We start from the raw sequence: 24,270 nt of genomic DNA on the forward strand, positions 1-24,270 counted from the left end.
TTCCACAGCAAAGTTTTGTGAAATGAAATTTATTGAAATGTAATTTTGGACACTCTTGCTATCAAAGAATAACAAATCCGGAAGTTATACATTTTGCTTGATTAGATTGACACAGTACCTGAAACTACTATTCATTTGACTGCACAGTTTCTTTAATAATAATAATAATAATAATACTAATAATAAAATTGCAGCTCAATGAAATTGAGGAACTGATGGATGATAGTGTAATACAGCCCATAGTGTGGACAGGCAGTGCTAAAGGGTTGCTCCACTCCTTTGCCAATATACTATACTACAATCTTGTCTGCAGCCTTCTAATTATTGTAGCTCTTGGGTCTTTTCTGAGGAGTAACTACCATTTGTGCTGAATTGTGTGTTTGTGGTGTGGACAAATGTCCACGAAGGACTAGGTGACACTCAAGTAATCTTCATTTGTAACTTCTGTCTCCAGAGATAAAAGGCTGGTAGATTGAAACACTGTCAGGTGGGCTGTGGGCAGAATTTTTCACGGCTCATACATATATTTAGGATATTTGTACTCTAGAGAATTAAGCTACTGATAAACATACAGGAGATAGCACCCATGTAAGGACCAGTAGTGCAAATTGGCTGTTTGGGGTGCAGTTTTATCTTGCAACCATCTTTTTACTGTACTGCACGGTTTCCATTACAGTGCCTTCTTGGTATCTATCCCACACTTTCTGGTACATATGCCTAAAGCAGTGGTGTTGCAGTGTACGCACACCCCGTTCCCCTTTGAGGTGGAGTGGGGTTGTGATTACAGTCTACCAGACATGGTAACAGTCTACCAGACTGTCCTGGGACTCAAAACAGTGCGGCTCAATGGACAGAGTCAAAGTGGCTGCCCTTGGTTCAGGGTTACGCGGCCTAGTTGCCAGAGTCAATATAGCAGCCCTCGGATGCAGGGCTGCACGGCGTAGTGGCCAGAGTCAAGGGCTGCCACCGTCTATGGCGAGAACGTTTATCACCCAGTCAGTGGATGTCCAACCACAACACAACTGACTTTTTACTGGTGGAAGATACCATTCATTCTGCCTCCCTGGGCCATTTCCTACCATGGTTCTAGAAGCTGTTGTCCAGGTCTCAAGGTTTCCTAAAACCAGGTAGCTCCCTGAAAGTCGGACTCCTGCTGGTTGACTATAGGTAGCAGGTCTCCAGTCCGGTCCCCGAGATCTTTGGTTCCTGCTGTCTGGGGCTGTAGCTGCTCCTGGTCTGGAGCCTCCACCAAGTGTGCTTCCTCATCGGTGGCCAGCACAGACTGAGCTGAGCTGCTCTCCTTTATACTAACACAGCAGTTGGAGCGTGCCCAGCAGGATCTGAGGGATAGGACTTCCTCTGACCATAGTGCAGAATTAAACCTTTCTTGCTTAGTGTGGGGTATTATGGGAGACTTCAAAAAGCATTCTCAGAGCCTAGTAAAATTGAGGGTGAAGAGATCTAGCTCCTATAATCTCATGGAGAAACTCCCATTAGTTCCTGGGAACCAGTGCCTTTTCCAAGTTGTCTTTTGAGAAGGAGGTCAGGATGTAAATTCAGCTCTCGCTTTTGCTCAGCGAAAGAGGTTTACAAAATTTGAAAATCCTATCTTTGGTGCGTGTGGTTTTTTTGTTTTTATTTTTATTGCAATACAGTGTCACGATTAAACTTCTCATTTTATATGAAGATACTTTTCTTTAGGTAAGTTTCTGATTAGTTGACCCTCTCCATCACATTACTTATTTTATTTTATTTTATTTCCATTGCTTGTCAGGTGATGACTCATCAAATTCAGATTACAGTAGACCTTTGCTGTCCTAGTGCTTCTGCATCATCATCATTTCCTCAGAATTGGTGTGCAGAGTAGTAAAGTGCCAGGCATGTATAAATAATAAATAGCACAGATGTTTACAGCTCTTATGCATAGTCATTGTTAAAAATGGGGTGGACCCAGCCTCACAAAAAATGTAAAATCTCGTGCCACAATTTTTTGTTAACTTCCTGGATTTCTTCTCCTTGACCTCATCCCTTTTCTCCTTGTGACAACCTGCATCATGTGTCACAATTCAGGGGGAGAAAGCATCTGCTGCTACCCCTTTTCATGTGTGGATGGGTAGAAAGTGGTGGAGTCTTGGGTCAGTCCCCTAACAATCTGACCAGCACAGCTGAGCTAATGCAGAGGGTGACCTGTGCTGTGCTAGGAAAAGGGAATAACAAAACTTCTCCCCGTGGTGTTAGGGCAGACTGTAAGGGTATGTCTACACTGCAATTAAAAACCCTCGGCTAGCTTGTGCCAGCTGACTTGGGCTTGGGCTGAGGGGCTAATTGTGGTTTTGATGTTTTGGGCTTGGGCTGGAGCATGGGCTACAGGACTTTGCGAGATGGAGGGTCTCAGAGCTTGGGCTGCGTGATGAGCCCAAACATCTACCTCACAATTAGACAGCCTAAGTCAGCTGGCACGGGCCAGCCATCGGTGTTTAATTGCAGCATAGACATACCCTAGGGGGTTGCCAGACCCTGAGGAGTAAGACAGCAATATGGTTCCTAATTTTTGTAAATGTCAGTTTCCAAATATATATATTCCCAGCTGGAAACAATAAATAAATAGTTTAATTTACCTATTACCTTCTTTCTCCTAAATGTGCATAGTGGAGATTTTTCATTGCAGAATTTTTTTTAGTTTCCTTGCCATTGACATGCTTTCTGTACATTAATGTCAGATTGTTTTGCAATATAATGTAATGATTAAAATGATTAAAAGGGAGAGGGGTGGAGGTGAGTTAAAGAATAAGTTCTGGAGAGAAAAAAAAACGCCAATTGATCCATCTGTACCCTGTTTTTAAATGTGTCCATGCCTTATGCTGCAGATGCGTGAAGTATGCACTTAAATCAGCAAGGATAAGGACATACTGCACATGTTCAATACCTGCCTTTCCAAGAACTATGATTGTATTTTCAAAGCTTTTCCCCCAAAAAATTTATCATTCCTCAGTGAGGATTACATACCCCAGTGAGTCAAAACAAAGTAATTTTATTAGGACATTTTAAAAAGACAAAACAACTTCCTTAAAGCCAGAAACAAATGTTTTTAAATAAGTTAACTGGTAGCCAAAAGCTTTTGCCCTTTTGATCTTTTCAAATTCAACTTTAAACTTGACATTGAAAAAAACAGGCATGAAACTTTTTTTCAGAAAGTTGTGATTAAAGAGGGGTTTAGAATGAAATGGCTCTCTTGACTTGTCTGTAGACTTCTGATGCTGCTATTCTAAAATTACATTACTAAACCATGCTTTAATAGCATAAAATAGCATGATCCCTGGTGTTTTTGTTGGTAACAGGTTATGTATGTCAGACTAGCACTTTCTCCTTAATATAAATGAGCATAGCTTTTTTCAGCATAGTGTTAAAAGACAAAAGCATATTGTCTGTGTTCTTGTATGAGCAGTTTTTTGCGTGTCAGCTGCCATTAGTATAACCAGTGTTTGGACATTCAAAAATATCCAGGTTGGGCAGAGAAGTGCCGGTTTGGAATTCTTCAAGGGGGCATTTCTTCAGTAAATAACACCTTCGGTAAAGAAGTACTTAATGAAAAAGACGGGAGTATTTTTTTCAATATTTCAACTTGTTCCTATGCTGTATTTGAAAATGTATTTTGTTCAATATAGTTAATATTGCTATCTTATTCCCTGAGTGATGACTCAAGTTCCTCCCCCTCTTACCCCTTTGTTTGTATGAGTCATTCACATGGCAACATGTGAGAGAAATATATTTTTAAAATGATAAATGTGATTATAGAAGCACACAAATAGGCAAGTGGTAGATGTAGTCCCTACAAAATTCCCTACAATTTAAATTGTCTAGATTGCAAGCTGATAATGGTGACCCTTTACAGACCCATTTTTATTGTGAAATTGAATTTACTGAATCAGTTTTACAAAACCCAAATAAATAATCTCAACTTGTACAGTTTTAACACCTCTATATTGGTGGTTTTTAAAAAAAGTTGTTTTTTTTTAAATCACTGTGTGCCTTGTTCATAAACATTGTTTGAGAACATTGTCAGTTTTGCAGAGCAGATGGTGGCTAGTGTTTTAGCTGTCTCCTCCAGCATTTCAGCTTAAGTTTTTTCAGTCTGTTCTAGTGGCTGGTAAATATTCTCCTAAAGACACTCTTCTGGCTCCTTTTCCCCTTTAACAATCCTATCATATCTGAGTCAACAATTTCTGAGGATTTCAGCCCCCTCCCCCCACACTAAAAAAAAATAAGAAAAGGGGGGGGGGGAGGGCTGAAATCCTCCCTATTTTTGACTTGAACTTTACCACAATCTTGGTCCTTTGTTCTGTTTTTGCTATAAAAACACTTTAAATCCCTTCACATTTCTTACTCAGCGGCATCCATAGCCTTACCGAGTCTGGTATAATGCAACATATTTGATCTTCTCCTGGTTCACACTTGTAGCTAATTTTTATCATTTTAACTACACTCCTTCTGTTATTATAAAGATAAATCCATAATCTGCTATCCCTTGCTCTTGTGAAATCTGTTTTTCCTGAAATGTTGCTCATTGTTACATCAGGTAACTTTACTTCTCTAGTTCTTGCTAGGTAAGTTGAGCTTTGTTTTCTTTACTATTCTGATATTATTAAACTAATGTATCATAATGTTTCCAGGAACTCTTTCTTTGCTTCTCTTCTTCGTTCATCCAGGGCACTCTGCTAATGGTTTAAAGTGATGTTTCCCAACCTGTGGAGATGGTAGCCTTCTACAGATTGGGGGTGGGGGAGGGACGAGGCATGGAGCAGAGGACAGTAGTTGTGGAAATGGGGACAGCTGCTTGGCCCTATAATGTGTACTTAAAGCTAGCCATAGCAATAGTCCATATGTGCAGGGATGCAGACTATGGCAGCAGCCCATCATACCCAGCTTGTCATACAGCAAATTACTTCAGTCATCAGAGCACATTGTGGCCCTTGGGTCACCTTCAACCTAAGCAACAGGTAGCCTTATATCTACAAGAAGGGGAAAAAACAGCAGAAGATAAATGACAGAAAAAATGAAAGATGATAGCAAAGGTACTGGGGGATTGGGGGTGGAGGACAGCCATCCACTAATGGGTTATAAGGAAGGGAAACTACACAAAAATATTGGGAGCTACTGGTATAAGGGAACCTGAAAAAAGCCATCCAACTTCTATGGCAATGTATCGACATCTATATGGGACAAGTGGAACCCCATCTGCTTACATATATTTTATAATCTATTGCCCCCTCTCGTGACCTAGTACAGTTGCCAGTATCTTTTTTTTTTTTCTTGTCCCAATCTTGCTCTGCTCATTACCTCCTGTTGTTTTTTCTTTTTTCTTAATTCACACAAATGCCCAGAAAGCTGGTTTCTTGTCCTATAATCCTAAACCCTGAATTTTTTTACCATCCTTTAAACCACACAGTCACTTACTTAAAGGGACAGTGTCAACCTGAAAATTGCATTTGTATGAAAACTTTGTATCCAGTGTAGTTACAAATAACATCTAAAGTCATCTAAAACTGAAACACTGTTAGTGAAAAAAATATTTCCCTCTTATCAGTTTTTCTGCACTGTGTGTACCAAGTATAACTGTTGATTCAGTTACACTTCTTGACTTCACTCTGAGCCCTGGTCTACACTAGAAGTTGAGGTCGAATTTATCAGCGTTAAATCGATTTAACCCTGCACCCATCCACATGACGAAGCCCTTTTTTTCGACTTAAAGGACTCTTAAAATTGATTTCCTTACTCCACCCACGACAAGGGGATTAGCGCTGAAATCGGCCTTGCCTGGTCAAATTTGGAGTACTGTGGATGCAATTAAAGGGTATTGGCCTCCAGGAGCTATCCCAGAGTGCTCCGTTATGACTGCTATGGACAACACTCTCAACTCAGATGCACTGGCCAGGTAGACAGGAAAAGGCCTGCAAACTTCTGAATTTCAGTTTCCTGTTTGACCAGTCTGGCAAGCTGCAGGTGACCATGCAGAGCTCATCAGCAGAGGTGACCATGATGGAGTCCCAAAATCGCAAAAGAGCTCCAGCATGGACCGAACGGGAGGTACAGGATCTGATCGCTGTATGTGGAGAAGAATCCGTGCTATCAGAACTAAGTTCCAGTTTTCGAAATGCCAAAAAGTTTTTGTCAAAGTCTCCATTAAGGGCAGAGGCCATAACGGGGACCCAAAGCAGTGCCGCATGAAACTTAAGGAGCTGAGGCAAGCCTACCAGAAAACCAGAGAGGCAAATGGCCACTCTGGGTCAGAGCCCAAAACATGCCGCTTCTATGATGAGCTGCATGCCATTTTAGGGGGTTTAGCCACCACTACCCCAGCTGTGTTGTTTGACTCCTTCAATGGAAATGGAGGCAACACGGAAGCAGGTTTTGGGGACAAGGGAGATAGTTCACCGCCAACAAGCGGAGAAACTGGTTTTCCTGGTTTTCCCAACAAGCCAGGAACTGTTTCTCACCCTGGACCTGGAGCCAGTACCCCCCAAACCCACCCAAGGCTGCCTCCCGGACCCGCCAGGTGGAGGAGGGACCGCTGGTGAGTGTACCTTTTAAAATAGTATAGAAGGTTTAAAAACAAGCATGTTTAATGATTAATTTGCCCTAGCATTCGCTGCTCTCCTGGATGTACTCCCAAAGCCTTTGCAAAAGGTTTCTGGGGAGGGCAGCCTTATTCCATCCATCATGGTAGGACACTTTACCACTCCAGGCCAGTAGCACGTACTCGGGAATCATTGTAGAACAAAGCATTGCAGTTTATGTTTGCTGGCCTTCAGACAACATCCGTTCTCTATCTCTCTCTGTTATCTTCAGGAGAGTGAAATCATTCATGGTCACCTGGTTGAAATAGGGTGCTTCTCTTAAGGGGACACTCAGAGGTTCCCATTCCTGATGGGCTGTTTGCCTGTGGCTGAACAGAAATGTTCCCCGCTGTTAGCTACAGAGAGGGGAGAGGGGCTAGCCACACGGTGGCGGGAGGCAAAATGCGACCTAGGAACGAAAGCACATGTGCTATGTATGTAATGTTAACAGCAAGGTTTACCGTGAAAGAGTGTACCCATTGTTCTAGAAAATGTCTTTTTAAATACCACTGTCCCTTTTTTTTTCTCCACCAGCTGCATGTGTTTTAAGGATCACAGAATCTTCTCCTTCCCAGAGGCTAGTGAAGATCAGAAGGTGAAAAAAACACACTCACGATGAAATGTTCTCTGAGCTCATGCTGTCCTCCCACACTGACAGAGCACAGACGAATGCGTGGAGGCAGACAATGTCAGAGTGCAGGAAAGCACAAATGACCGGGAGGAGAGGTGGCGGGCTGAAGAGAGGGCTGAAGCTGAAAGGTGGTGGCAGCGTGATGAAAGAAGTCAGGATTCAATGCGGAGGCTGCTGAAGGATCAAACTGATATGCACCAGCATATGGTTGAGCTGCAGGAAAGGCAGCGGGAACACAGACCGCCACTACAGCCCTTGTGTAACCAACCACCCTCCTCCCCAAGTTCCATAGCCGCCTCACCCAGATGCTCAAGAACGCGGTGGGGAGGCCTCTGGCCACCCAGCCACTTCACCCCAGAGGATTGCCCAAGCAACAGAAGGCTGGCATTCAATAAGTTACAAAGTTTTAAACTTTTAAAGTGCTGTATAGTCTTGTCCTTCCCTCCTCCACCACCTCTCCTGGGCTACCTTGGCAGTTATCCTCCTATTTGTGTGATGAATTAATAAAGAATGCATGAATGTGAAGCAACAGTGACTTTATTGCCTCTGCAAGTGGTGATGGAAGGGAGGAGAGGAGGGTGATTAGCTTACAGGGAAGTAGAGTGAATCAAGGGGGGTGGGGGTCATCAAGGAGAAACAAACAGAACTTTCACACCGTAGCCTGGCTAGTCATGAAACTGGTTTTCAAAGCTTCTCTGATGCGCACTGCGCCCTCCTGTGCTCTTCTAACCGCTCTGGTGTCTGGCTGAGCGTAACCAGCGGCGAGGCGATTTGCCTCAACCTCCCACCCCGCAATAAACGTCTCTCCCTTACTCTCACAGATATTGTGGAGCGCACAGCAAGCAATAACAACAGTGGGAATATTGGTTTCGCTGAGGTCTAACCGAGTCAGTGAACTGCGCCAGTGAACTTTTAAACATCCAGATGCACATTCTACCACCATTCTGCACTTGCTCAGCCTGTAGTTGAACAGCTCCTGACTACTGTCCAGGCTGCCTGTGTATGGCTTCATGAGCCATGGCATTAAGGGGTAGGCTGGGTCCCCAAGGATAACTATAGGCATTTCAACATCCCCAACGGTTATTTTCTGGTCTGGGAATAAAGTCCCTTCCTGCAGCTTTTGAAACAGACCAGAATTCCTGAAGATGCGAGCGTCATGTACCTTCCCTGCCCATCCCACGTTGTTGGTGAAACGTCCCTTGTGATCCACCAGTGCTTGCAGCCACCTGCAAAAGGGGCAAAAGTACCCCTTGCGGTTTATGTACTCGCCGGCTTGGTGCTCCGGTGCCAAGATAGGGATATGGGTTCTGTCTATGGCCCCACCACAGTTACAGAATCCCATTGCAGCAAAGCCATCCACTATGACCTGCACATTTCCCAGGGTTCCTACCCTTGATATCAGCAGATCTTTGATTGTGTTGGCTACTTGCATCACAGCAGCCTGCACAGTAGATTTGCCCACTCCAAATTGATTCCTGACTGACCGGTAGCTGTCTGGCGTTGCAAGCTTCCATAGGCCTTTTGCCACTCACTTCTCAACTGTGAGGGCTACTCTTATCTTGGTATTCTTGCGCCTCAGGGCAGGGGAAAGCAAGTCACAAAATTCCATGAAAGTGCCCTTACGCATACGAAAGTTTCGCAGCCACTGGGTATCATCCCAGACCTGCAACACTATGCGGTCCCACCACTGTGTGCTTGTTTCCCGGGCCCAGAATCTGCATTCCACTACATGAACCTGCCCCATTAGCACTATGATGCCCACATTGCCAAGGCCCATGCTTTGAGAGAAGTCTGTGTCCATGTCCTCATCACTCTCGTCATCACGCTGACGTCGCCTACTCACCTGGTTTCACTTCGCCAGGTTCTGGTGCTGCATATACTGCTGGATAATGTGTGTGGTGTTTAATGTGTTCCTGATTGCCAAAGTGATATGAGTGGGCTCCATGCTTGCCATGGTATGGCGTCTGCACAGAAAAAAGGCGCGGAATGATTGTCTGCTGTTGCTCTGACGGAGGGAGGGGCGACTGACGACATGGCTTACAGAGTTGGCTTACAGGGAATTAAAATCAACAAAGCGGGTGGCTTTACATCAAGGAGAAAGAAAAACAACTGTCACACAGAATGGCCCCCTCAAGGATTGAGCTCAAAACCCTGGGTTTAGCAGGCCAATGCTCAACCCACTAAGCTATCCCTCCCTCTGGTATTTCAGGCAGGACTGAATCTCCATTAAACTTTTCAAGGTGCCCTTGACAGACCTCACCAAAACGATTGTCAGCCGTTGATTTCACGGAGGGACGGAGGGGGGAGAAAATGAATACAAAAAAAATCTGGTCTATTTCTTGTTTTGATCCACTCCATCTATCTTTTACATCGGTGCAGTAGGACCGCTAGCCATCCTCATCTCCTGCCTGCTCACCATAAGATGGTACAATAGGACTGCCTGCAGGACTAAAGCGTATGACCTGGTCGAGTCGCTCCTAATTTAGTCCCTGCGCCCATGTCTGCACAGGCGCTCCTGACCAACCTTACCGAGGCAGCCAGGAGCACCTCGGACATGATGACTATAGTTTTCAAGCCTATTGCGCCGTCTGCTGCCACAAGGCAATGGGTTGCTGCTGCTGTGTAGCAATGCAGTACTCCATCTGCTAACACCCAGGAGACATACAGTGAGAGTGAGCTGAGCGGGCTCCATGCCTGCCGTGGTATGGCATCTGCACAGGTAACTCAGGAAAAAAGGCGTGAAACGATTTTCTGCTGTTGCTTTCACGGAGGGAGGGAGGGCCTGACGACGTACCCAGAACCACCCGTGACAATGTTTTTTGCCCCATCAGGCATTGGGATCTCAACCTAGAATTCCAATGGGCGGTGGAGACTGCGGGAACTGTGGGATAGCTACCCACAGTGCAACACTCCGGAAGTCGACACTAGCCTCAGTACTGTGGAAGCACTCCGCCGAGTTAATGCACTTAGAGCATTTTGTGTGGAGAGACACACAGTCGACTATATAAAAACGATTTCTAAAAAACTGACTTCTGTAAATTCGACATCATTTCGTAGTGTAGACATACCCGTATTCACACGTTCACGGCCACATGAAGAGGTGTTCAGGGCTTGTCTACATATGGAGGTATTCAGTAACAGCTGTTGCTTTTTAAATTCACACCCTGCCTTAATCCAAATTAACTTTGAAGTGTGGACAAGTGAAGTCATGCTCTTCCACAGGTCCTGCTCTGGGGTAACTACCATTAGTAGCAGTCATAGGTGCACACAGAAAAGGGGATGGGGAGCAGGAAAGATCCAGTCTGTCTTGTAAAGACCCTTATTGTCATCACCAAGGCTGTAATAAAGTATTAAAATGTTTTCTTTAAAAGAATTTAATATGCCTATTTTTTCCTACCCAGAAATATAATATTTTGAATTTAGTTATTTGTGTTTTTAAAAAAAGCATGTCTTTGATGTTCCTGCCATTTAATATCTTTCTTTGGTACATTAGCTGCCCTTAAAATTTTGTATCATTTTGAAAAATTCTTTTTTTCCCTTAGTGAAATTCTCCATTGTAAAAAAGATATTTTTATAATCTTTATTCCCTTTCAGAATGGTAGGGTTTTTTTTGAAGTGCACTCACTGTACAGTTGTTAATCCTGACTTTCCAGCCCTCTCTGCTGCTTTGAAAGTTTTGCTTACATTCGTTCTTGAGAATAGATTCATAGATTCCAAAGCCAGAAGGGGACCATTGTGATAATCTTATCTGATCTTCTGTATAGTGCAGGCCTTAGGACTCCCCCAAAATCATTCCTAGAGCATATCTTTTAGGAAAAACATCAAATTTGGTTTTAAAATAGCCAGTGATGGGGAATCCATCACAACCCTTGGTAAATTGTTCCAGCGGTTAATTACCCTGTTAAAAATGTAAGCTTTATTTCTAGTCTGAATTTGTCTAGCTTCAGCCATGGGGTCTTGTTAAACCTTCATTGAAGGTCCCAATATCCAACATTTTGTTCCCCATGTAGATATTTATAGATTGTAATAATCACTCCTTAATCTCTTTGTTAAGATAAATAGATTGAGCTCTTTAAGTCTACCACTCTAAGGCATGTTTTCTAATTCTTAAATCATTGTAGTGTTTTTTTATCTTAATTGTCTCCATTTTATCAATATTCTTCTTGAATTGTGGATACCAGAACTGGACGCAGTATTCTAGCAGCAGTCTCATCAGTGCAAAATGTAGAGATAAAGGAACCTCTCTACTATCTTTAGTAAATAACAGAATCTTCATACACCCAAATTAACACAATTTGTTGGGGGAAGAGTCAACATGATTTTTGTAAAGGGAAAAGCATGCTTCACCAATCTATTAGAATTCTTTGAGGAGGGTCAACAGACATGGAAAAGGGGTATAGTGTAGCTGGACTTTCATAAAGCAGTTGACAAAGTCCTACCCAAAGACGCTTAAGCAAAATAAGCAGTCATGGGATAAGGGGGAAGGTTGTCTCACGGATCAGTAACTGGGTAAAAGACAAGAAACAAAGGGTAGGAATAAATGAGTTTTTACGGTGGGGAGAGGTAAATAGCTGTGTTCCCCAAGGATCTGTACTGGGGCCAGTGCTGTTCGTCCCTTTTTCCAGATTATTTATGAATATATGTTGAACAGTGAGATGGCAAAGTTTTGCAAGTGATATAAAATTACTCAAGATAGTTAAGTGCGAAGCAGACTATAAAGGATTACAAAGGGTTCTCACCAAACTGGGTGACTAGGCAACAAAATAGCAGATGAAATTCTGTATTGATAAATGCAAAGTAATACATAAGCCCAACTATATATACAAAACGATGGGCTCTAAATTAACTGTTACCACTCAAGAAAGAAATCTTAGTATCATTGTGGATTGTTCTCCAAAAACATCTGCTCAATGGTCAGTGACAGTCAAAAAAAACTAAGAAGTTTAGGAACCATTAGGAAAAGGATAGGTAATAAGACAGTATCATAATGCCATTATATAAAGCCATGGTACACCCGCTCCTTCAATACTGCGTGCACTTCTGGTCACCCCATCTGAAAAAAAGATACTTAAAATGGGGAAAAGGGCAAAAAAAATAATTAAGGGTATGGAACAGTTTTCATATGAGGAGAGAGTAAAAAGACTGGGACTGCTCATCCTGGAAAAGAGAGGACTAAGGGGAGATATGAGAGATTTATAAAAGCATGGATGGTGTGAAGAAAGTGAATAAGGAAGTGTTATTTACCCCCTTACATAACACAATAACTAGAGTGTCACCCAATTAAATTAATAGGAAGCAGGTTTAAAACAAACAAAAGGAAGTACTTCACACAACGCACAGTCAACCTATGGAACTTGTCAAAGGTCAAAAGTATAAGTGGGCTTAAAAAAGAGTTAGATAAGTTCATGGAGGATATATCCATCAACAGCTATTAGCCAAGCTGGTCAGGAACACAGCTGCATACTCTGGTATCCTTAAGGACATGTCTACACTGCAGTTAGACAACCGTAGCTGGTCTGTGCCCCACTGACTCAGGCTTGTGGGATTCGGGCTAAGGGATGGTTTAATTGCAGTGTAAACATTCAGGCTTGGGCTGGATCCTGGGCTCTAGGACCCTCCCACCTCTCAAGGTCCTGGAATCTGGCCTCAAGCCCGAACAGCTACACTGTGGTTAAACAGCCCTTTAGCCTGAGCCAGCTGGCATGGGCAGCCATGGGTTTTTAATTGCAATGTAGACCTACCCTAAGCCTCTGACTGCCCACTCAGGCATTGCTCTGTTCTGTTCATTTCCTCTGATGAATCTGGAATTGGCCGCTGTCGGAATGCATCCGATGAAGTGAGCTGTAGCTCACGAAAGCTTATGCTCAAATAAATTTGTTAGTCTCTAAGGTGCCACAAGTACTCCTTTTCTTTTTGTCGGAAGGCAGGATGCTGGACTAGGCGGACCATTGCTCTTGACTAGTACGGCCATTTTTATGTTCTAATTGAGACTCCCCTCTTTATGTAACCAAGATCACATTAATCCTTTTGGCCACAACGTCACACTGGGAACTTACATTCAGCTGATTATCCACTCCTCATCTTTCAAAGTCATTGTTTCCCAGGATAGTCCCCATCATCGTGTAAATATGGCCTATATATTTGTTCCTAGATGTATACGTTTACTTTTAACTATTAAAATGCATACTGTACAACCTCACTATAACCCCCTTCGCAGTAGTGAACCTTCGGCTATAGCGAACCTAGTCCCTGGATCCCACCTCCAGTCCTGCCTGCTGTCCAGTCCGGTGGTGGGGCTGCAAGTGGTAGGGAGGAGGGCAGATAGCTCCTCCAGGGCCAGAAGAAGGAGGAGTATGGGGGACCTGAGGAGCTCTCAGCTCTGCTGCGGGGCTCAAGGTTTCAGCTGTCCCCCTCCACAACAGGGCTCTTTACCTGTAATGAACTGCTGGCTATAATGACCAAATAGCTCAGATCCCCAGGGGTTTGTTATAGTGAGGGTGTACTGTATTGTTTGCTTGCACCCAGCTTACCAAACTATCTTTATCAGTGACCTGTTCTATTCATCATTTACCGCTCCCCCAATTTTTGTTATCTGCAAACTTTTTTAGTGATGGTTTTGTTTTCTGTCATTTAATAAACAATATTAAATAATGTAGGGCCAAGAACTGATACATGCAGGACCCCACTTGATGATGATTCCCTGTTTACAATTCTATTTTGAGACCTATCAGTTAACCAGCTTTTAATCCATTTAATGTTTGCCATGTTCAATTTATCTTTAGTTTTTTAATCAAAATGTCATGCAATACCAAGTCAAATGTCTTAGAAGTCTTTTACATCAACACTATTACCCTTATCATCCAGATGTGTAATCTCGGCAAAAGAAGATACTAAGTTAGTTAGATAGGATATATTTTTCATAAACCCATACTGATTGGCATTAATTATATTAAGCAAATCTTGTTTTAGCCAGTCCATTATCTTGCTCAGGATCTATGTCAGACTGACAGGCCTATAATTACTTGGGTCACCCTGTTTATGCTTTTTAAATATTGGTGCAACATTAGCTTTCTTCTAGTTTCCTGGAACTTACTGAAAATCAATTTTAACGTTCCAGTGAGCTCTTCAGTTGGATCATTTAAAACTCTTGGATGCAAGTTATATGGACCTGCTTATTTAGAAATGTCTAACTTTAATAGCTGCTACTTTTCATTCCACTAGTATCTGTGAAGGATAGTAAGAATGTTATATGATATGACTACATCTTTTTTTCCCCCAATACAGAACAGAAATATTTATTGAACACTTCTTCCTTTTCTGCATTATTATTGATAATTCTGCCATTTCCATTGAGTAATGGACCAATAACATTGGCAGGATACTTTTTGTTTCTAGTATACTTTTATAAACTCCTTCTCTGCTGGTCATATATTTATCCTTGTATTTGCTTCCTTTATCAATTTTCTACAGTTCCTAGCTTTTGATTTATGTACTTTACTATCAGCTTCCCCTTCTATTTGTTTTAATTTTTTAAAAAAATAATATATAGCTGCCTTCACTTCCCCTTTAAATCAGGCCAGTTTTTTAATGAATACAGCCTTTTTCCTTGATTTTGGGTTTGTTTTTTTTTGACATCCAGTAAAGTGTTCTTGAACTATTCCCAATTATCATTCACATTTTCTGATTAAATTCTTCCTCTCAGCTGATCTGGCTAATAGTTGTTTTCAGTTTTGTGAAATTGGCCCTTTTAAAACACGAAGTATATATTTTATTACTGTCTGGACTTTATTCTGTTTGCACATTATAAATGTGTTCAAGTCATGATCACTTGTACCTAAGCTACTATTAACTTTCAGTTCTGTGATCAGTTCCTCTTTAGATGTGAAGACAAGGTCTGCCATAGAATTCTTGTGTGTTGGATGCAACACGTTTTGAGTTAGATGTTCTAAGTGTTTTAAATAATTTCCTAAGGGTGTTTTAGTAATGGAAGTATGAGACCACTACAATATGTCACTCAAATTGAAGTCCACCATGATCTCACAGCGTTTTTTCATACATGTTATAGATAGGTATAAAGAGCCAGTCATCTGTTCGCTAGTTTGATTTGAGCTGTGACAGACACCAGGTAATATCCTATCTTGTGCTTTGTCTGTTCTGACATTGATCTATAAACATTCGAGATAATTTTCTTCTGGGTTAACTTGGAAACAGGTAATGCAATTTGTGACAGAGAGCGATACTTCCCCTCTCCTTTTTCCCATTTGATCCTTCCTAAATAGGTTATAATCATCGATTAATGTTCTAATCATGTGACTCATCCCACCAAGTTTCAGTAATAGCAACAAGATCTCTAATTTATGTTCATAAATGAGCAATTTGAATTCATCTTGTTTGTTATCCATGTTCCTTGCATTTGTGCTGAGGCAGTTCATGAATTTCTTCTTTCATGTCCTTTCTTGATCAATTTTTTGTTCTCAGTGCTCTGTTTTTTGTGCTGATCTCTCATCTTCCTTTTCTACCTTCTCCTTTTGTTAACACTGTCGTGACTACTTTAGCCAGCCTCTTCCCAAGCAGATAATCTTCACCCCAGTTGTAGGATACCTATCCACACAATGCTACTCTCTCTTCCCATAGAAAGGGGACCAATATTCTACAAAACCAAAACCGTCTACTCTACATCACTTACCTAGCCAGTGGTTTATTTCCACCATCTTCTGCTTTGTCTTCCTTTGCTCGTGGGACAGGAAGGATCTCGGAGACTATCACCTTGATCTTCTTCTTCAGCACACTTCCAAGTTTCCTGAAGTAATTTGTTATCTATGAGCTGTCCCATAACACAGTGTCTTTAGTGTTGATGTGAACCAACAACTTCACAAGTTGTCCAATATTAGAGTGATATTTTATGTCTTGGCTCTGGGAAGGCAGCAGCACACTGTCCTGTTGTCCAGTTCCTTTGCAAAATGTTATTTCGATTCTTCTGAGTATTGAATCCTCAACAAGGATTTTCTGTCTTTATTGAACAGTTGGAAAACTTTTTGTGGGAAACTTGATTTTTTTCTTAAAGATTGGGCCGAGCTTCCATCCACAGGTGTGGATGTACATTTCTCCATCCCCTTGGACTGGCTGCATCTTGAGAGGTATCTTCCACAGTTCCCACACTGAGGGCCTGGTATCGATTGGAAACTTCTAGATGTATGGAATTCCTCCTGGTCTTGTTCTTCTCTGGTGGCCACAGCCTGCCCATCCTCATCAGTCTCCAGTCATGTAGAATGCTCACATGACCTCTTGCCTCTGATGGTTATGAACTGCCAGGCCTCAACAGACTTCTTGTCTCTCCAACTCCTTGGTGGCCAGCTCCTTTCTTTCTTGAACCTGAGGTGGGGTGAACCTTCTGATCCTGTTTCAGGAGAATGAGAACATGCCATGGATGTTGCAGGTCACCACCACTGTTCAGTCTCAGGCCATCTTGAAATCTCACAAGCACTGTATCTGGAAGAAAAGACTGTCACAACCTCTTTCTCAATTCCTTCCAAAACTCCAGTTAGCTGCCTCTGTTTGTGGCTCTCGAGTTGGCCCAGCAAGTGACTTTTTATAAGTGTCCCTGCTAAGCTCAATTTATCTCCATCCCTCCATCATGGAGCGATTAACCACTCAGAAACCTCAAACAGCTACAAGGGTCAGAGTCTCTCAGTTCTTGACAAGAATACTTGTTTCATTCTCTGTGTCTTGCTATTCCATATGTGGGCCTCAACTATGATAGCCAGGTTCTTTCTCTTCTTAAGCTAGTAACCAAGCAACCAGAATATAGAGATTCTATCGTGTTCCTATAAACAAACAATATGGGAGGAGATTTTCAAAGAAGTCAGTTGGGAGTTAGGCACCCAACTTTCTTCATCTCTTCCGCTCCCCGAGAGTTGACTAGTATTGGCCCTTAGCACCTTACAAAACTTCTCTCATGATTTTCAGGATGTCTCTATTCTTGCGGGGGGGGGGGGGGGGAGGAACCTTTTATTTCCTTCTCTTAGTAGATCCCAGCAAAACTGACTCAACTTAGCCCCTTCCCACAGCTGCTTTTCTCTCGAAAGGTCTAATCCTATATGGGTTGTGCCTTCACTGGTTGCGCCACTACTTGTCTTTTGGTTTGGATTCTTTTGATTTTATTAAGCTGTAGGGAGATTTCTCTCTTTCCTCCAACTTTGTTTAATCAGTTCAGGCAAAAAATGTAACCTTTAAATGCACAAATGCAAAGCCTGAAGGGGGGAATTTGTTTAACTTATTCAAACCTTGGGAATGAGGAAGCTGTTCTTTTTTGTTTCAGGCTCCCTTCCTTATCATATTCCTTTCTCCCTGTCCACCACTATCGCTCTTCTTTTAAATCCTATTTTTAACTTATATTTCAGTGCAGTGTTATGCCTGTACATTCTATTGCACCCATAGTCTCAATCCTTGCTCCTGTGCATCCTCCCTTCTTCACATCCTCCCTCCCCATGATAGATAGCACTGGATGCAACCCTATTCAGGAGGGGCTGCTTGATATCAATTTAACTGAAAACAATAGGACAGCAGCCATTTTAACAAGGAGAGTATGGAAAACAATGGGAAATGCTGGATATTTTAAATAAAGGCTAAAAATATAAATCATAGTAAAACTGAGAGTTGGCAAGGATGTATTGGCAACTTCCTCCATCACTATTTTCCCAATTAATTATAACTAAAGATACAATTTAGTCACGGAGGTCAGTGGCTGGAGCCAGCACTGTGTGCTCCCCCGCATGGCTGTGGAGGTCTTTCCCCCCTCCTCCGCGCCCCCCCCATAGCTGGGATTGTGCACCTCTGCTTTGCAGCTGGGGCTGAAGCGGGGCACTGCAGCGGGCTCCCCCCAACCATGGTTGCGGCCAGGGCTGTGCCTGGTGGTGGGGCTCCCCCCCCATGAGGCTCAGCTGTCATTCCCCCCAACCCTATCCTCTGGTTTTTTTAGTGAAGTCACTAGTGAATTTTTGTTTATTGATTGTGATCGGTCTGTGATTTTACTAAAAATAACCATGACAAACTCTTAACCTTAATTATAACCCAGTTGGCTTCACTATTTGGGCAGGACAGACTTGCTTTTTATTGCACATCTACCTAATTCTTCCTTTGGAAATGGAACTACCATTCACCACTATTCTAATATTATGCAATGTGTCAGCCTGTCCCGTAAATGCTTTAGTTTGTTCCTTCAGGTAGCTATCATATAAAATTCAGGGTACACCTCTTCAGCATTCTACCTGAATTGCTGAACCAGATATTATGTACTAAGACCACTCAGTACAGCAGACTTTCTAGGTTAGAACTCTTCTAACCCATTTACCTAGCAGCCTTGCCATTCACAGAAACTTGTGATAAAATCAGCTAATCTGCAACACTCACTAACTCCTACCATTCTTTACAGTTTTCCTTTGCACCTTCCATTGTGACCATATTGCATTCCCCCTTCACAAAGCTTATATATGTCCTGGAGTATTTTCTGATTGACTTCTCTTTTTATTCAGCTACTCTGTTGTTTGTGCTGGTTAGTGCCAGTGCTACAGCATCATCTGTCTGTCACTCTCATGCTCCCCAAACCACCCTGTTAACATAAAGTGATATATTATTAAAACTCATAAAATATCTGGTATAAAACAAAAATGGATAGAATTTCAAAAACTTCTGGCTAACCTGAAATTACCATCTGCTTCCAGCACATTAAATTCCGAAGTTCATTTGAGTTGAATATTCTGTGCCGAGAGTGACTCCTAGAGAAATCTACTCTCACATGTACAAATGCAAATTGACAAGAAAAATGAGATGTGTGTGAGCTCTGTCAAATTTATGCATTCCTACTTGCATCACATGAAAGACAAACAAGAACAAGCCTCAGTGAAATACACTTTTCTTAAAGCTAAGAAGTCAGGCAATGAATGGTCTGGCGTGTCACAAGAACACAAACTTGAGTGTATATCTGATAAGTTAAAGACCTGTGGGATGGTAAGTATAGTGAGGTTTGTAGTGATCCGGAGGAAGAGATTTATACATGTTTTAAAACAGAGCTGTTTGGTGTCAACATTGTTAGACTTCTGTCTTGTAGTCAGCTGAGTGATGTGGGTGATAGGTTATGATAGAGTGTTAAAGTTCTCTACCTGTGGCAAAAAGCAATCTTCAGGAGGAAAATTCCCTCAGTGATATGCAGGAATAACTGCTAGAATTTGTTTTTTGTTTGTTTGTTTTTTTTAACTGTGCTGGTAAAATGTAGAATTATTTTCAAATGAAGAATAGGCTGTGGTGACTTTTAAGTAGGGCTGCCGATTAATCAAAAAAATTAATCATGATTAATGGCAGTTTTAATCGCACTGTTAAACAATGGAATACCAATTGAAATAGATTAAATATTTTGCATGTTTTTTTTACTTTTTCATGTATATTGTATTCTGTGTTATAATTGAATTCAAAGTGTATATTTATTTTTATTACAAATATTTGCACTGTAAAAAATGATAAACAAAAGAATTAGTATTTTTCAATTCACTTCATACAAGTACTGTAGTGCAATCTCTGTCGTGAAAGTGCAGTTTACAAATGTAGATATTTTTTGTTAAATAACTGCATTCAAAAACAAAATAATGTAAAACTTCAGAGCCTACAAGCCCACTCAGTACTACTTCTTTGTCAGCCAATTGCCAAGACAAACATGTTTGTTTACATTTACAGGCGATAATGCGGCACTCTTATTTACAGTGTCACCAGAAAGTGAGAATAGGCATTTGCATGTCATTTTTGTAGCTGGCATTGCAAGGTATTTACGTGCCAGATGCACTAAAGATTCATATGCCTCTTCATGCTTCAGCCATCATTCCAGAGGACATGCTTCCATGCTAATGATGCTTGTTAAAAAAAAATAATGTGTTAATTAAATTTATGACTGAACTCCTTGGGGGAGAATTGTAGGTCTCCTGCTCTGTTGTACCTGCATTCTGTCATATATTTCCTGTTAAAGCAGTCTCAGATGATCACCCAGTACATGTTGTTCATTTTAAGAACACTTTCACTTCAGATTTGACAAAAAGAAAAGAAGGTACCAATGTGAGATTTCTAAAGATAGCTGCAGCACTCAACCCTATGTTTAAGAATTTGAAATGCCTTCCAAAATCTGAGAGGGACAGGGTGTGGAGCATGCTTTCAGAAGAGCGTCACTCTAATGTGGAAACTACAGAACCCGAAGCACCAAAAAAGAAAATCAACCTTCTGCTGGTGCCATCTGACTCAGATAATGAAAATGAATGTGCGTTGGTCCACATTGCTTTGGATTGTTATCGAGCAGAACCCGTCATCAGCATGGACACAGGTCCCCTGGAATGGTGGTTGAAGCATGAAGGGATATATGAATCTTTAGCGCATTTGGCACGTAAATATCTTGTGATGCTGGCTACAACAGTGCCATTAGAACGCAGGTTCTCACTTTCAGGAGACATTGTAAACACGAAGCTGACAGCGTTGTAAACAAGAAGCTGATGCATTATCAGCAAATATAAATAAACTTGTTTGTCTGAGTGATTGGTTGAACAAGAAGTAGGACTGTTTGGACTTGTAGGCTCTAAAGTTTTACATTGTTTTATATTTTTGAATGTAGCTTTTTTTGTATACAATTCTACATTTGTAAGTTGAACTTTCATGATAAAGAGATTGCACTACGGTACTTGTATTAGGTGAATTCAAAATACTATTTTTTTGTTTTTTTTACAGTGCAAATACTTGTAATCAAAAATAAATATAAAGTGAGCACTTTACACTTGATATTCTGTGTTGTAATTGAAATCAATATATTTGAAAATGTAGAAAACATCCAAAAATATTTAAATAAACGGTATTCTGTTATTATTTAACAGTGCGATTAATCATGATTAATTTTTTTAATCACTTGACAGCCCTACTTTTAAGATTTCTTGGATTTAAGTGCCATGAGCTACTCAGAAAATTTCATTCTAATTGATTTTGTGTTTTTAGCAGGCTGATAGTTAGACAAAGGCAGTTATAGTTGAAATGTAAGCATGGTTTCAAATGGATAAAGATGTGGAGTTCACTCTAAGAATATATATGTATTGTAGAATCCAGCAGTTAAAGCATAAAGATGCTTTAAAAATCTTTCTTTTTTTTAGTGGAAGCAATAAAAACCCTAGCAAGTAACCATGTATGTTACAGGTTCTCCCATTCTGTTTCTCTTTAAGAACAAAAATCACATGCAGTACATTGTGGTGCCTCTGATTTGCTTAGGGCCCTACCAAATTCACAGTCCATTTTGGTCAATTTCACGGTGATAGGATTTTAAAAATCATAAATTTCATTATTTCAGCTATTTAAATCTGAAATTTCATGGTGTTGTAATTGTAGGGGTCGTGATCCAAAAAGGAGTTGTGGGGGAGGGTAACAAGGTTTTTGTAGGGGGAGGTTTACGGTACTGCTACCCTTACTTTTGCACTGCTGCTGACGACAGCACTGCCTTAAGGGCTGGGCAGCTGGAAAGCAGCAGCGGCTGCTGGCTGGGAGCTGCCACTCTCTGACCGCCCAGCTCTGAAGGCAGCAGCACAGAAGTAAGGGTGGCATGGCATGGTATGGTATGGTATGGTATTGTCATCCTTACTTCTGCATTGCTGCCTTCAGAGCTGGGCGCCCGGCCAATGGCTGCTGCTCTCTGGTTGCCCAGCTCTGAAGACAGCACAGAAGTAAGGGTGGCAATACCGTGACCTCCTTAAAATACTGTGACCCCCTTGCAACATCCCCCCCTTGTAACTCACTTTTTGGTTAGGACCCTCAATTTGAGAAACGCTGATCTCCCCCCATGAAATCTGATCTTTTAAGTGCTTTTCCCTATACAATACAGATTTCATGGGAGGAGGCCAGATTTCGTGGTCCATGACATGTTTTCCATGGCCGTGACTGGTAGGGCCCTACTCATAGACAGTAGTCATAATATGATTCAATGTACATGCTCTTAAGGCATTGAAACAATCTTTGCCATGTTTCAAGGCCTTATGCTAATACCGGTCTGTGGAATTTGTCAGTTATATAGCTAATAAATACTGCAACTTCCTTACTGATAATACTAAACGAACAGAATTTTCATGTTGATTTTTTTTTTAAAAAACTTGCATAACAAGTGAAAATTGTTTTTGGTGCCATCATTTTCACAAATGACTTACTGTTACAATTTAATTTCTTTAGCAAATGGCTGGGAGAGGTTAATTGTGGGTGGTTGGGGAGTTTGGTATGGGAGGAAACAAATCGAGAATGGGAAGAGGTTGTAAGACAGTTTCTTCATAGATCTACAGCTATTGCCTGTTTTGGGGACAAGCTTTTCTTAATAAATGTGTTATGTATGTCTTGTAATGAATATAGAGTTTTAGAAAGTTCAGCTTCATAAATTTGATGAACAGATGTTTTGGTGCATGTTTTGGGGTTCTAATAGTGTTTCTTTCACTTGCCCTGATATTATATATGTAAGCAAATTCAAAAATTTCTTAAAATGTGTCATATAGCAAACATATGTCAGGTTGCAAACATGCAAAACCAGATGGATTTTCTAATTGTGTGTGTTTCACTTGAAATATACTACTTTTAGTTAAGATCTGTATTTTGTCAGTAATAAGTACTTGTCAAGAATAATGTTTCATTTAAAATCTTTAGATGTATTTTTCGTCTCTTACTCTGGTTTTTTGTTCATGTTAGTAGGATATTCAATGAAAATAGTAAACTTTTAAAATTTTTCTTGCTATTCATGGAGTCTGATTCTTGTCAGTAACATGAGATAACATGAGTATCAAACACAAACAGTGTGTATTTCAGTGCTAGCACATAGAAATGCAGTTAACATTCCAAAGTATAATGGGGTAAGAGCACCACCTATGGGGTTTCCTGGAAACTAAACCAATTAACTTTTACTAAGTGAACAATTTATTGAATAATGAATAAAAAGATATATTTCTTTATTTTTATCTTTGCTTTTTTGCCATATAGTTAGCCCAATCTTATGCGTACCATAAGTACGGCACCTCTATATAACTCATCTATTTAATTATATAGCTTTTTAAAAAATTACTACTTTTAATAAGCAATTTTTTCTTATACTCAAAATGAACTTGTTTTACTTGATTATATTTATTCTCATAAAGAGAAGGTAAGCACATTTGCCAATATTTGAATGGTTTTTTTAAACTTCATAGCTCTTGAAAGAAATGGATTTACATTGATTGTGCCATACCAGAATATTAAAGTTGGGAAAGGGGTAGAAATTATCACAACTATAGTGTGTATGTTACAATTAGTCCAACATTTTCAAACAAATGTTTTTTGTTGTTTTATTTTTTTAAATGGCCTGTTTCGGGGGGGTGGGGGGATTGTGAAACCAATTAACTTCTTAAATTTTTTTATTCAGATTATAAATTGAATCTTTTATGTGGTCCATTATTATATGACCCCGGAAACCTCTCTGGACCACCAAATAGCTCACATTTTTGTTAATTATTTTGTATTCATTTGTTGTATTTTTTGTGTTGCCAATTTTGATTGGTCATAGCTAAATGATTTTGAAAATGTTGTCTTTGAAACAAAAAATCTATAAATCTACAAAACAATTTTGAAAAAATCAGTCCATAATGAAAATGATTCCCAAAATTTCATATTTCTTGTAAAAGTTTGACTACCTCTAGTGTGTGGGAATATATGAGGTGAAATTATAGTAATATTGCCAATTCCAAACATTCAAAAAACAAAAAATTGTGTGCAAAATGGAGATATTTTACGAGTAATAAATTCTCCATGTGCCTTCTGCTTTTTGAACCAGATCTGCAACCAGGAGAACAATGAACTGTTGAAAATGAAAACTGAGCTTCTGGAGTGTTCAGATGGCTTTGTCTAGGGCTTAAAGAAAAAACAGTATAGCAAGATTTGCAATAACATTGCAAAAGTTAGCAAAATTGGTATAGAGAAAAACACGACTGAATTATACGGTATAAT

At 40.7% G+C, this 24,270-nt stretch overlaps 1 protein-coding gene across 2 annotated transcripts in view; it reads left to right on the forward strand.

Moving 5' to 3' along the window:
* LRP12 (LDL receptor related protein 12) overlaps positions 1-24,270 on the forward strand; it is a 115,294-nt gene that overhangs the window by 50,759 nt on the left and 40,265 nt on the right. The gene's annotated exons all lie outside the window — the stretch shown is intronic.

This window comes from Dermochelys coriacea, chromosome 2, assembly GCF_009764565.3.
Source record: "Dermochelys coriacea isolate rDerCor1 chromosome 2, rDerCor1.pri.v4, whole genome shotgun sequence".
NCBI lineage: Eukaryota > Metazoa > Chordata > Testudines > Dermochelyidae > Dermochelys > Dermochelys coriacea.